General features: G+C 38.3%; 1 protein-coding gene and 1 pseudogene across 2 annotated transcripts in view; both read left to right on the top strand.

Moving 5' to 3' along the window:
* The window catches only part of Saxo1 (stabilizer of axonemal microtubules 1), a 128335-nt gene that overhangs the window by 110237 nt on the left and 4503 nt on the right, over positions 1-13595 (top strand). The window lies entirely within an intron of this gene.
* Positions 776-6800, top strand: LOC110556147 (large ribosomal subunit protein eL8-like; annotated as a pseudogene).

Raw genomic sequence — 13595 nt, 5'->3', positions numbered from 1 at the left:
GGACAGCTGAGCAAAACCGGCATAAGCAGAGGGTAGCAGTAGGGACCTCTGATAGAGCATGTTTAACCGTAAATGATCCCTTCCTCCATATGCTTGTGGGTAAGTCTCAGTGAGGTTATAGGATCTGACTGCTCAGTTCAGTCTTCTTGTTCCTGCTCGAGTGCAGTGACAGGTCTGGGGATAAAGATAAACCTGGCTTTTCTTAGGCAGTAGCAAGGATGTAGAAAGTCCTGTGGTGTTTTTTCTTCTGCTGCTCCCAACAAACTATTCACCCCTCAAAATAAATACGCAGAAATTACAAAAGTAAGTAGTGAGGCTTCGACCTCTTCCACTTCTAGCTTTCTTATTCACCTCCTTTGTCCATATAGTTCCAGCCCAAACCATCCACTGTAAAACAATAGAATATTCTGCTGTTGAAACTTGGCTTATATTAAAATGGAACAGTCCTATGTTCTTTGATTTTCCCCTTAAGGTGTGTAGGCCTGTCAACCATTTGCTTACCAGAATAGAATTAATAAAGTATCAGTTAGATTACTCAAGACCAGGCATGCATCCATGGCAGCCTCACCCCCCGACATATAGATGAACTTCAAGTTGGATTCCTAGTTTTCCTAGGTTTAAAAACAAATGAGCGTGTGGTTGACTCAGGTGCTGGTTTGCAGTCTCCGTATTATAATAGTTATTTCTTTTGTTTAAGTAACACCATCTTATCCATTTACGCTGCAGTGAGAGCAAACCTGAGACAAGTGTAAATAGTAAGTTATTTCTCACAGTGATGGATGTTGGGAAGTCAGTTATTGAAGAAGCATCAGTAAGTTCAGAGTCTGGCGAGAGCCCTATCCTCGTTCCAAGATGGTACTTTGTCAAGTTGTCTTTATAAGGTAAAAGAAAGGGGATAAAGCGTCTGAATGAGTTCCCTGTAGCCCTTTCAAGGGATTATCCCATTCACCAGGACAGGGCCCTCATGACCGAACTGTTTCTACAAAGGCCCATCCTCTTCATATCACTACAGTGGAGATTAAATTTTATCATTTGCATCTGGAGTGGAAGGTGTAATTCAAACCATAACAAATACTTATATTTTTTAAAATGGGACTAGTTTATTTGATTTCCAGTATGACATCACAGCTTCTAAAAGCTGTGCTTTTAAATTTGTTATGCCCATTCCCAGAATTTTAGCACAGGGAACCACAGCAGAGGTATGTACTTGAAGGGATAAATAATGAATAGTTCTGAACCACTGCTTGCAGGGCTCTAGATGACAGTCAGTGTTTAGTTAAATCCAAACCCCCATCCTTGCAATTACTCCATGGGTCCCAGCCAGGATCCGGGAGTGAGGTTGGAGGAAGGCCCATGACATTTACTCTGCCCTTGAGTCAGTCCTGAGCCACTTTCTGCATGTAACAGGCACCCTACCCTACCTTCATTTTTTGGTTTATTGCCCCTTGAATAACTTAACTCTTGTGAAAATTTGCTGCTTTAGTAAGTCTTTCCCCAGTAATCTTTATAATTTCTGGCCATATATTACTGTCTGTCAAGTAATAGGGCTGTCAAGGAAAGAAACCAAAGACTAAGGTAATTAAATATGTGCATTTTAATGGATGCCATTTATATTTTGCTTATATGTTTTATTTATATTATTTATGTAAGAAAAATATTCAAATTTCCTTTTCTACTAATGACTAGTACATTTACTGTGGTAAAAGAAAGAAAAAGAAAGAAGAAAGAAAGGAGAGAACCCACCAATAAAATATGCTCAGCACCATTTGGTTGTAATTTGTGACATTTTCAAAACACTGTGCAATTGAAAAGATTGAGAGTGTAATTACTTGATGCTCAGTTTTAGGCTTTGCTAAGTTTTTTTCTTTTCTTTTTTTTTTAGGACATTATTATTGAATGGAATCCCTTTTAAAGAGGTTCTTGCCAATTACCCACATGACACTCTGACCCTGAAGGGCTTTACTGGTGTGTGAATAGTTTGTCATGTGGAATTCTGAGGTTTTTCAGGGCCTTGTGGAGTTTGATTTTTTTTTTTTTTAAATAGTGGCTGGGTGGAGGAAGTCAGGATGCTAAATAATAATGTGGTTTCAGTTATGTTGTTGGTGATCAGGAGTCTCATGAGGCAAGTTTGAGCTTAGGAACCTGTTTTCATAACACTTCATCCATCAGAGGAGAGGCTCTGTTCTACCCACCCGTAAGCATCTCAAGGCAGTGTGAAGGTATCTGCAGGTAGATGCTGCATCTCAGGGCGGCCTGACGTGTGGTGGGTTGAACATGTGGTTTGCATTCGGCAAGATGGTTCCTGCTAAGGCCCCTAATGCTTTCAAGATGCTGATAGAGCCATTAATGGCCTTGGAGAAAGATTAGATTTTCAATTAGAACGAAGCCAATTTTGAATAGCTAGTTGGTAGTATTATTGGCCTAAAATAAACTTAGGAGTATGCCTGGGGGGTGTCGAGAATATTGGGGGTTTCTGGAGTGGCAGAAGCTTAGTCGATCCCCCTCCCCCAAAAGCAACTATAAACCTTGACAAGGTGGTAAAATCAACTATTGCGTGACTCTGGAAATCAACCAAAGGCATGGGACAGATTGAGAGCATTTGTTCAAGAGAAATGATGGACTTATAAACGGGGCGTTGGTGGGATCTATCCTAGGGCTCTTTTGTCAGCTCGCCCTCTTCCACCAGTTCCATTTGCCTGGTGCCTCTGCTAGGGCAGGGAAGGCTGGAGGAGGAAAAAAAGCAGTCATGCTGTTAGAAGGATCTGAGGTTTAAAGAGTTTTGACAAAAAACAAGTTATTTAATAGGAAAACCATTCAGAGATGATAACTTGTGCAACTAAACCTAGGTTTACAGGTCTTAATTGTGATGAGCAACATAAGCAGATGGATGAGAAATTTCACAGGGAGATGCTCAGAGGGTGATAGGCTTGGTGATCTGAAAAGCTGTATTTGCAAGCCAGGCTGTGCGCTTTCTCAAGAACCATCAGAAGGGCCTTTCTATCTACTCAAGTGATCTGGCTGATTGTGAGACCTCATATCTATGCGGCAGAGGCATGAAAAAAAAAAGCAAGTTAGGATTTGTAAACCGCTTGATCTGTGTACTCTCTAGCTCCCCACAGATGCACTCCTCTGACTTGAGGTGCTTCAGTCTAACTTACCATCAATCATGGCTTAAGTATTTAAGTGACAGAGGATGAATCTCAGGAAGTTGACTTCCCAGGCAACACAGTAGTGACCATGCACTACAGAGGAAAAGATTATAGAATGGGTGCAAAGAGTTCCCAAATAGGAAAGATAAGAACTCCTAATGTAGGGAGCATATATTATCTAAGGCACTATGGCTTTTACAGAGAAAGGGAAAGGAGGGGGGGGAGAGGGAGAAGGAGGAAAGAGAAATCATCAGAAAGAGGGATGTGAAGGCCATGCACAAAGGCAAAAATCAGTCAAGAAAAACTGTCTTTGAGGGACCCCAGATGTTAGAGATACAGAAAAATATTTGAAAGTAAATATTGTATATATATCTAAAGAATATTATAAATATATCTAAAGAGTGGTTAGAAGTCATATTTAAGGGAATGAAAGCAACTGTGATAATTATTCATCAGCTAGGGAGTACCACTATATAGAACTCATAAATAATAAAATGAAAGATCCAGAGTTGGACAAGCAACATTTTTTTTTTTTTAAATTAAGAAGTTTACCAGCAATTTTGAGTTGACAGAAGAATCAATGAAACAAGGGCAAATCAATAGAGGTTATTCAACCTGAGCATAAGAGAACTTTAAAAAAATAAACAGAAACTAAGAGATTCAAAAAAAGCTGTCAAGATTACCAACATACTCATAATGGGAGTCCCCAAAAAGAAGGGATAAAAGGGCAGTTAAAGAATTAATTGCTGAAATATCCCAATCTTGTGAAAAATTTACCTATATACTCAAGGGGCACTATGCAAATAGTATAAACATGAAGAGATTCATGCATTATTGGCAGACTGGAAAAAATAGTGTTATAAATATAACTATGTAAATATATGTCTTTATACAGGTAATTTTTTTTCCTTTTTCTTTTTTTGAGGCAGGGTCTTGAGCTGGCCGGGAACTCACTATGTAGTTTTGGCAGGCCTTGAACTTGCAACAATCCTCCTGCCTCAGCTTCTCAAGTGCTGGTATTATAGGCATAAGCCATCACACTCAGCTACTTTTCTCTTTTTCACTCCTAAGTTTTAAAAGCCAACTATTCAACAAATTATAAAGTAGGGAGTTTGTTTTAGGGGAAGGTAAAGTAGAGGTGAAACATCAGAAAGTCAGTTAATTAAATCCAGTCCTCCTACTTGTCCTAAACTCAACAGAAACAAAACAAAATAAGCCTAATCCAATCAACCAAATAAAACAAACACATGTAGATTAGAAGTGAGTCAAGAGGGCTGATGCAATGTCCCGGCAAGGAAAGGCTCCCGACACCGCATCTGTCATCTGCATTCAGTCCTGCACGTGTCCCCACAATAAATAAGGACAAAAATGCAGTTAAAAATCTAAATTAAGGATAATATTTTCAGAATGTATGAAGATAAAGCAAACATAGAACAACTAAACGAGGGCTTTTGAGATGGCCCAGTGGGTAAAGGCACTTGCCACACGAATCTGGGGACCGACCTTAATCCTTGGATCCCATGTACAGATGGAAGGAGAGAACCGATTCCACAGCATTAGCCTTGGTCCTTGACATCTGCCATGGCACACGTGCTCACACACACACAGAGCACATACCCATTGTAATAATAGTTCTAAAATTTAAAAAAGCAATGGGTCTGTTTGGTAGGTGTCAGTCCTGAAGAGTAACACATAACATCAGTTACATTTCTATATATTGGCCTTGGACAACCAATCTGGAATTGAGAAAGACATCTTTGGGGCTTTGAAACACAGCTCGGTGGTAGGAAGGGTAGAGCATGCTCAACTGTACTTGATTCCTAGCATCATTCAAGCACAGAAAAAAATGTTACTGGAAGAAACAGTTCTCCATGCTGAGGAAGTGCTTTACTGCTGAGACATGGGGATGGTAGCAGCTATCCCCAGCTCCCATCTGAAATGCCAGGCCTAGTGGTGTGTGCCCATAGCCCCAGTGAGGTGAAGTAAGAAAGTGAGCTGGGGATTCTGGGGCCTCCCTGGCCTATCATTCTAGCACAAATGGTTAGCTCCAGGTTTAGTGAGAGAGAGAGAGACCCCATCCCTAAGGAAAATAAGGTGGAGAACATTAAAGGAATTCAGCAGGCATTGCCTTCTAGCTTCCACATGCACACACATGAAAGATCAACAGAAGTCACAAAGAAACCTTAGAGCTAAACTACCCTATATATCAAATGAACTCAGTAGATATTGATAGACCTTTCCATTTAGTGACTGCAAACATAAATGTGTGGAACTTTCTTCAAAATAGATCATATTTTAGGCTATGAAGATGTCTTAAGTAAAATTTAAAGAGAAAAAAAATCTCACTGTTGCTTTTTATTTATGTATTTATTTTTTTAGACAATGACTCACTACATAGCTCTGAATGGTCTAGAACTTCCTATGTAGACCAGGTTGGCCTTTTACTCACAGAGATCTGCCTGTCATGGTCTCCTGGGTGCTGGGATTAAAGGATACTATGCCAAGCATATCTTGTATCTTACCAGATTCGAATGTAACAAAACTAAAAATCAATAACATGAACAACTCTACGAACAGGGAGATTAAACAGGACACCCTGGAATAACCAGTGGATTAGTAAAGAAATTAGAGAGGTTAATGAATTTCAGGAATCAAATGAAAGTGGACAACACAGCATCAGGATCTGTGGGAAACAGCCCAAAGCATTCTACCAGGGAAGCTCTATGACTGTGAGTGCTTATTATATGAAGGCAGGTAGCAAGCATATAGCTTGATATTGCATCTCCAGGTCTTACGAAAGAAAGTAAGGGCAAGCTGAATCCAAAAGCAGTAGGAGGAAAAAAAAAAAAGGAATGATTGTGTCTGAAATAATGTAGCAAAGCCACTCTCTCCTCTACCCCAGTAATTTGCCCACAGGAAAGGAGGCCAAGGGGAAGGAGGTGGCCCTGGGTCCTGCTGTCATGAAGAAACAGGAAGCCAAAAAGGTGGTCAATCCTTTGTTTCAGATAAGGCTCAGAAACTTTGGAATTGGACAGGATATCCACTCCAAAGAGATCTCACACACTTTGTCAAATAGCCTGCTACTATAAGCAGCTCAAAGTACCTCCTGCCATTAACCAGTTCACCCAGGCCCTGGATGGGCAAACAGCTACCCAGCTGCTTAAGCTTGCCCATAACTACAGGAAACAGACAAAGCGGGAGAAAAAGAAGAGGCTACTGGCCCATGATGAGAAGAAAGCTCATCCCAACTAAGTCCTTTGAGCAGGGGTCAACACAGTCACCACCTTGGTAGAGAACAAGAAGGCTCAGCAGGTGGGGATTGCCCATGACGTAGGCCCCATTGAGCTGGTGGTTTTTCTATCTGCTCTGTGTTGAAAGATGGGGGTCTCCTACTGCATCATCAAGGGAGAGGCCAAGCTGGGGCAGCTGGTCCACAAGAAGACATGTACCACTGTTGCCATCACACAGGTTAACTTGGAAGACAAGGGTGCTCTGGCTAAGCTGGTGGAAGCTATTAGGACCAATTACAAGGACAGATATGATGAGATCCGCCACCAGTGGGGAGACAACTTCCTGGGTCCTAAATCTGTGTCTCGCATTGCCAAGCTGGAAAAGGCAAAGGCTAAAGAACTCGCCACTAAACTAGGTTAAATGTACATGGCTAAGTTTTCTGTGCATACATATAATTACAAAATAATAATAAAAAAGCATAGCCAAGCCAATACAGAGGATCTCAGAAATGGACACTTGGCATTTTGAAAAGATAAACAAGATCAAAAATTCTTTAGCCAACTTAGCTGAGAGAGGACTCCTGTTAAGACCCATGTTAGTAGACTTAAAGATGAAATCTCTGGAGATATTAAAACAAACGCTGAACTCTAAAGGATCGCCAGGGGTTGTTTTGAAAACCCATACTTCAATAAATGAAAGAATTTAGTAGAAATGAATAGTTTTTCAGCTCTGACTTACTATAGTCAAATTAAGAGGAAGAAGCAGATTAATAAAGAGATGAGACTGAAGTAGTGACAAAGTTTTCTAATAAAGAAAACACTGGGAAAGACAGCTTCATTCCTGAATGTTACCATATTTCCACAGAAGAACTAATTCTAATGCTCAGACTAGTTTGTAAAACCAGAAGCAGTGCGTCCAAACTCATTCTGTAAAGGTCAGTAGCAGCCTGATATTTTAACCAGACTAGGGTATAGCTAGAAAAGAAAATAGCCTCAGTGACCTTTATGAGCCTAGATTCAGATGTCTTCAACAAAACACAATTTAACAACAACATATTAACAAGAATACTATAGTTTCATTCCAGGGATGATAATTTGATAGTCATGAAATAGTATGATTTAACACATAAATAGAATAAAGCACAAAACTCCCAATGTTCGGTAGATGACTCTTTAATAAAAATTAACATTGCTTTCTGACCCACGACCCAAAAGAGGTACCATTTCAGGATAAAGTCTATATGTAACAAATCTGTAGAAAATACCTTGAGTGTTGAAACTGTATTTCCTCTAAAATGAGAAAATAAATATGACAGGGTACAAGACATTCTCATTCAATATGGGAATTAAAAATTTTAATAATAGTAATATGGCAAAAAGAAATACCAAATAACCACCCCACAAACAAACAAACAAATGAACAGCAACAGCAACAACAACAAACAAAACAATGAACCAACCAGGATAAAATTCAGGAGGAAGTAAAATATTTGCAGATGCTAGGATTCAAAATTAGAATGTATTCAAGATTTGAACAACATACTTTTAGGCACAGAATATTCAACAAAGTAGCAGGGTTTAAAATAAACACTAAAAAAAATTGTGGCTTTTTAACACACCCACAATAAACCCAGTGAAAATGAAAATAGTTCCATTTACAAAAGCTTAAAAAAAACAAAACAAAACAAACCCAAACTGCCTAGCAGAGAGACCTTTACAGAGAAATTTATAAAACACCGAAAGACATTGAAGAGGATTCTGTGAGATGGAAGGGTCTCCCATGTCTATGGATCAGTAGAATTCACATTGCTAAAATGGCCACTATATCAAAATACTAATGACCTTCTCAGCTTGAAAAAGAACTCCTAAAATACATATGGAAGCAGGGAGTACCTTGAATAGCTGAAACAGTCCTGAACATAAGAGTGAAGCCGGAGGTATCTCAGTACCTGATATCTGTCACACTGCAAGTAAGGGGGCGAAATCCAGCAGTGTCTAGGAATAAAAACAGAAACATTGACCAATGAGGTAGAGATGAGTGCCCAGAAATGATTCCAAGCACCTATAGACGCTTGATTTTCAACAAAAGTTATATCCTGGAAAAGAGAGCTTTTAAACAAATCATGTTGGAAGAACTGAATATTCACAGGCAGAAGATTGTCTCATAAAAAATTCAAAATTGATGGGAGACCTTATAAATATACCTAAAACATTGAAACCACTAGGATAAAACACACCCATTGCTTATTTTTAGCTGTGACCAAATGCCTGACAAAAAGCAAGGGGAGAAGGTTGGAGGCTACAGTTCGTTATGGTGGTTTTATACCCAAAAGTGTACAGAGCTCATATGGTAATTCTATTTTTAGTTATTTGAGAAACTGCCATCTTGATTTCCAGACTGGCTGCACAAAGTTACATTCTCACGAGTAATGACTTAAAGGTTCTTATTCTCTAACATGCTTGCCAGCATTTGTTGTCATTTTTTTCTTCTTGATAATAGCCATTTTGACTATGGTGATATGGAATCTTAAAAGTCTGAGTTTGCATTTCTCTAATGGCTAAGGATGTTAACACTTAAAAAATATTGTTGGCCATTTTATTTCTTCCTTTGAAAACCTTCTATTCAGTTCATTAGTCAATTTATTGATTAGATGATTTACTTATATGAGGGTTATTTTACTGTTCTTTATATATACTGAGTACTAATCCCTTGTATGATATGTAGTCTACAATGAATTGAGTACACACACATGCATACATGTTTCACTTTCTAGGTTATTACCTTACACTGGCAATTGTTTCCTTTCTTGTTCAGAAGCTTTTTAATTTATATGATCCAATTTGGCAATCCAAATAATTATTTCCTGTGTCATTGGAGTACTGCCTAGACCTTGCTTTTGCCTTCATATTGAAGTGTTTTTTTTTTAAAAGCTTTTCCACCAACAGTTTCAAATATTAAGGTTTTTTATTTTTGTGCAGGGTGAAGGATGTGGATTTAATTTCATTAATCTACATATGGAAATCTAGTTTTCCTAGCAGCATTTGTTGAAAAAACTGTCTTTTCTCCAGTGCATGTTCTTGAAACCTGGCTATAGCTATGTGCATTTATTCCTGGATTTTCTATTATATTTTGTTGGTTGGCAGGTCTGTTTTTGTGCAAGAACTATGCTGTTTTTGTCACTATGGCTTTGTGTTTTGCTGTTTCTGCTAAGGATTACTTAGATATTCAGGGTCTTTTGTGCTGCTGTCTGAATTTTAGAATTATTTCTATGGGTCTGTGAATAATGTCATTGAAAATTTGGTGGGGTTACATTTATTCTATAAATGGCTTTCAGTAATATTGCCATTTTTACAATATTCTGCTTTTGCACGAACATGGGAGGTCTTTGTATCTTCTAATGTCTTCTTCAAATTTCTCTTTGGTATCTTAAAGTTTTCATTGTAGAGATCTTTTCTACCCTTGATCATGTTTATTTATTATACTACATATTTATTTAGTTCTTTTGAAATTATGTGATTTTTTTCTTGACCAGTTTGTTATTAATACAGAAAAACTATTCATTTTTGTAAGTTTATTTTGTAACTTGCTTTTTTGCAGAAAGGCTTTTTCAGGCCTAAGCATATTCTAGTGAGTCTTTAGGGTCTGTTATGTATAGAATCACATCATATGCAAATAGGAATAGTTTGACTTTTTTCTTTCCTATGTGTAACCCTCCCCTTTCCCTTTTTCTTGTGTTATTGCTTTGGCTAAGAGTTTAAGTTCTATGTTGAACCAGAATGGAGAGAGTAGTAGTTGACAATCTTGTCTTATTCCAGATGTTAGAAGAAATTCAATTTTCTCCAGTTAGTATAATGTTGTCTATAGTTTTGTTGTATACAAACTTTAATATGTTGAAATATAGTTCTTCTGTTTCTAGTTTCTTCAGGACTTAAAAGAAAAATATTTATTTTATGTATGCGAGTGTTTTTCCTGAGTATATGTGTATTGCATACATGCAGCGTCCATGGAGGCCAGAAGAGGATATTGGATCTCCTGGACCTGGAGTTCCAGACAGTTGTGAGGTATCATGTGCATGTTAGAACTGAACATATGCTCTTGACAGCTGAGCTTTCTCTCTAGCCTCCTCAGGGTTTTTCTGAAGGGCTGTTCTGCTTTGTTAATGGCCTTTTCTGCATCGATTAAGATAATCATGTGGTTTCTGTGCTTAGGTCTATTTATGTGCTGAATTATACTTACTGATTTGAGTAAGTATACCTTACATCCCTGATATGGAGTCAACTTGGTCATGGTGTGTGATCTTTTTAATGTATTGTTTAGTATGCAAGAATTTTATTGAACTTTTGAATGTTTTCCTTGGGGAAGTTGGTCTTTAGTTTTCTTTCTCTGTTGTGTCCTCTCCTGGCCTGGTTTTGTTATCAGGGTGGGGCTAAAAGTCCTTCCCAAGAAGGTATCCAACCCTCTGCTTGTCCAAGCCTAAGCTTCTTTGAAAACCCAGCAGGCTCTCTCTGACACCAGCATAAGGGCATGTGCTGTCAGCTTGGGCTGCAGATTCAGAAACTGAGGCATAAGCAAGCCATCTACCCCAAATCCTAAGGTCCTGTAGACAAACCAAGACATGATTCTGCCAAAGTTCACTCTGGAGGAGCCAATGAGGTTTTTGGGTGTGTCTGCAGAGCATAGGCTTACTAACAGGGGTGTGGGTGTTCCCTCAAACAGGCTATACCTGTGATTACTGTGTCAGTGCTGCCTGGCCTTTTATGTTCATTAGTGTTTGTTTTAATAAAATCGGAAACCCCAATGTTTTGTGCATGTGTATTTAAAAACTACCATATCCTTATGAATTTTTTCCGTTATTACCATGCAATGGTCTTTTTTTCTCATCTAATTTTGAGCTGTGATAATTTCATAAATTATCAGAACAACTATACACCAGCTTACTTTTTGGTTGGGGTTTGCTTCGTAGATTAATTTTTATCAGTTGATGTTCAGTCTCTGTATCTTTATTAATAAGACATGATTCTTGGAGACAACAGATTTATTTTCTAATCTGGTAGTTAGGGCCACTTACATCTAAAATTATTGACAAATGTTCACAAGCTCTTCATAAGGTGTTTTTCTTTTCCTTTTCTACTCTTTCTCTCTCTCTCTCTCTCTTTCTCTTTCTTTCTTGTCTCTCTGTCTTTTTCTTCCCTCCCCCTTTTGACAATATCTCCTGTAGCCTAGGTTTGCCTTGAACTATGTAGCTAAGGATAATCTTGAACTTCTGATTGTCTCGCCTCCACTTTCAAAGAGCTAGAATACAGTCGACACCACCATGCCTAGCTAATTTCCACATTTTTTTTTTTGTTGGATTGTTTTTTCTTTACTCTCCTCTTCATTAGTATCAGAGGATACTTGTTTGTTTTGTTCAGCATGTTAGATTCTTCTTTAGCTTTGTTAGTCATTTATCTTATGGAGTTTGTTTTGCTCTGTGATCTGTATTTCCCCAATATGTAATATTCCTTTAAGTCTTCTGCAGTGGCAGCTGTGAATGCTCTTATTTATTTATTTTTTTGGAAGAAGCATTATTTTTTTCTACCAATTCTAAACGATAGTTTTCCTGTATCTGGTACCACTGGTTGGCAGTTATTTACTTTCAGGGGGTGAAGTGTATCAGTCCTGGCTTTGAAGGTTGCTGGCTTTGAGTTTTGCTGACCATAGAGCTGATGTTATTCTGATGTTGCTGTCTCAGTAGGTGAGTTGGTGTTCTCCTCTTATTAATATTGTTTCTTTGCTTTGTATTTTTGATAAACTTGGCTATAATATGTCTTGAGGTTATGGCTATTTGGGATTTTTAAATGCCTTTGTTTTTTTTTAATGTAAATCTGCCCACTAAATTTAGAATGTCTTTGCTGTAATTTCACTGAATAGTTTGTTCAGCTTATTCCTAAGCAGAGTGTTTGGCTCCTTCTATCATATGGATTCTGAGGTTTGCTCTCATGACCATGTGTCAGAGGTCTTAGACATTATGGTCATGCAGATTTATTTTTTTCCTTGTTGACATTTATTTGATCCTAGAAAGATTGTTTTTATTTATGCAGGTGTAAGTCTTTCTCTCTCTCTCTGTGATTGTCCATGGAAGCCTGAAGAAGGAGTTGGATTTCCTGGAGACAGGGTTAACGGTAGTTGTGAGCCGCCCAACACAGGTGCTGGAGCTGAATTCTAGTCCTCTACCTCAGCAGCAAGCACTCTGAAGCCCTGAGCCATCTACCTCTCCAGCCTCCTTATTGAAATGCTAGTGTAGTTTTATCAGCTTTGTTCTCCATACATGATAGTGTTTCTTCCCCTTGGTTGAGTCAGTGGGTAACAGTTTCTTCCCAATGTATTCTGTTTAATTCACTGAGTTTTTAATTTCCAATATTTCTTTTAAGAAAAGAACCTCATTTTCTTGCTAAATGTTTCTTCTATGTTGCTGACATTTTCTTCCCTGCTTCTGCTTTTCTCTTCCATTTTGCTGACTTTTCTTTCATGATTTTCTTTTCTAGGGTCTGGACTGAATTCATCTGCTTGTTTATATCCTATTCAGATCAATGATAATTTTTATCATAAAACTTTAAATATTATCAGACATTTTATTTATTTCAGTTCAATAGTTGAGTTATATATAACCTTCTGGTAAAGTCGTTAAATTCCTTTTTTTTTCAGGATTCTTGTATTTCTCTATTGGAATTTATACATCCGCTGGTTTGGATATGTTTTTTTGGATTTGGGGGTTCTTCTTGAGCAGCCTACTCTTGGGGGCTCACCCCAAGAACCACTCAATGAGGAAGAAACAATCTGTGGTGACAGAAACAACAGCACAGCACAGCAGATGCCAAAAGACAAACATGTAACCAGTGATTATGGGTGTGAAAATGGCAGCTGCTCGGTTATGTGCAGTTAGAAGCCACCCAGGGTAAGAGTGGAAATAGCAAATGATGTACCGGAAGGAGATGAAGCCAGGGGAGAAGACACAACAAAGCTGAATAGACAAAGGCAGAAAAAAGGGTAGGGGATAGAAAAGAGGGTAAGAGAGAGGAAGAGAATAGAGCAGAAAGGAAAAAGCTAAGCAAGAAAAAATTTCTCAATAGTATGATAGTTCAAGGCCTAAATTAGGAAACTGCCAGAAGGGGAGTAATAAATGGAAATGTAAGGGTGAAAACATCGGGAACTAGAGTGATGGCTCAGTGGTTAAGG

Source organism: Meriones unguiculatus, chromosome 12, assembly GCF_030254825.1.
Source record: "Meriones unguiculatus strain TT.TT164.6M chromosome 12, Bangor_MerUng_6.1, whole genome shotgun sequence".
Lineage (NCBI taxonomy): Eukaryota > Metazoa > Chordata > Mammalia > Rodentia > Muridae > Meriones > Meriones unguiculatus.
The sequence above is the reverse complement of the archived record's forward strand: the minus strand, read 5'-3'. Positions and strand labels throughout refer to the sequence as shown.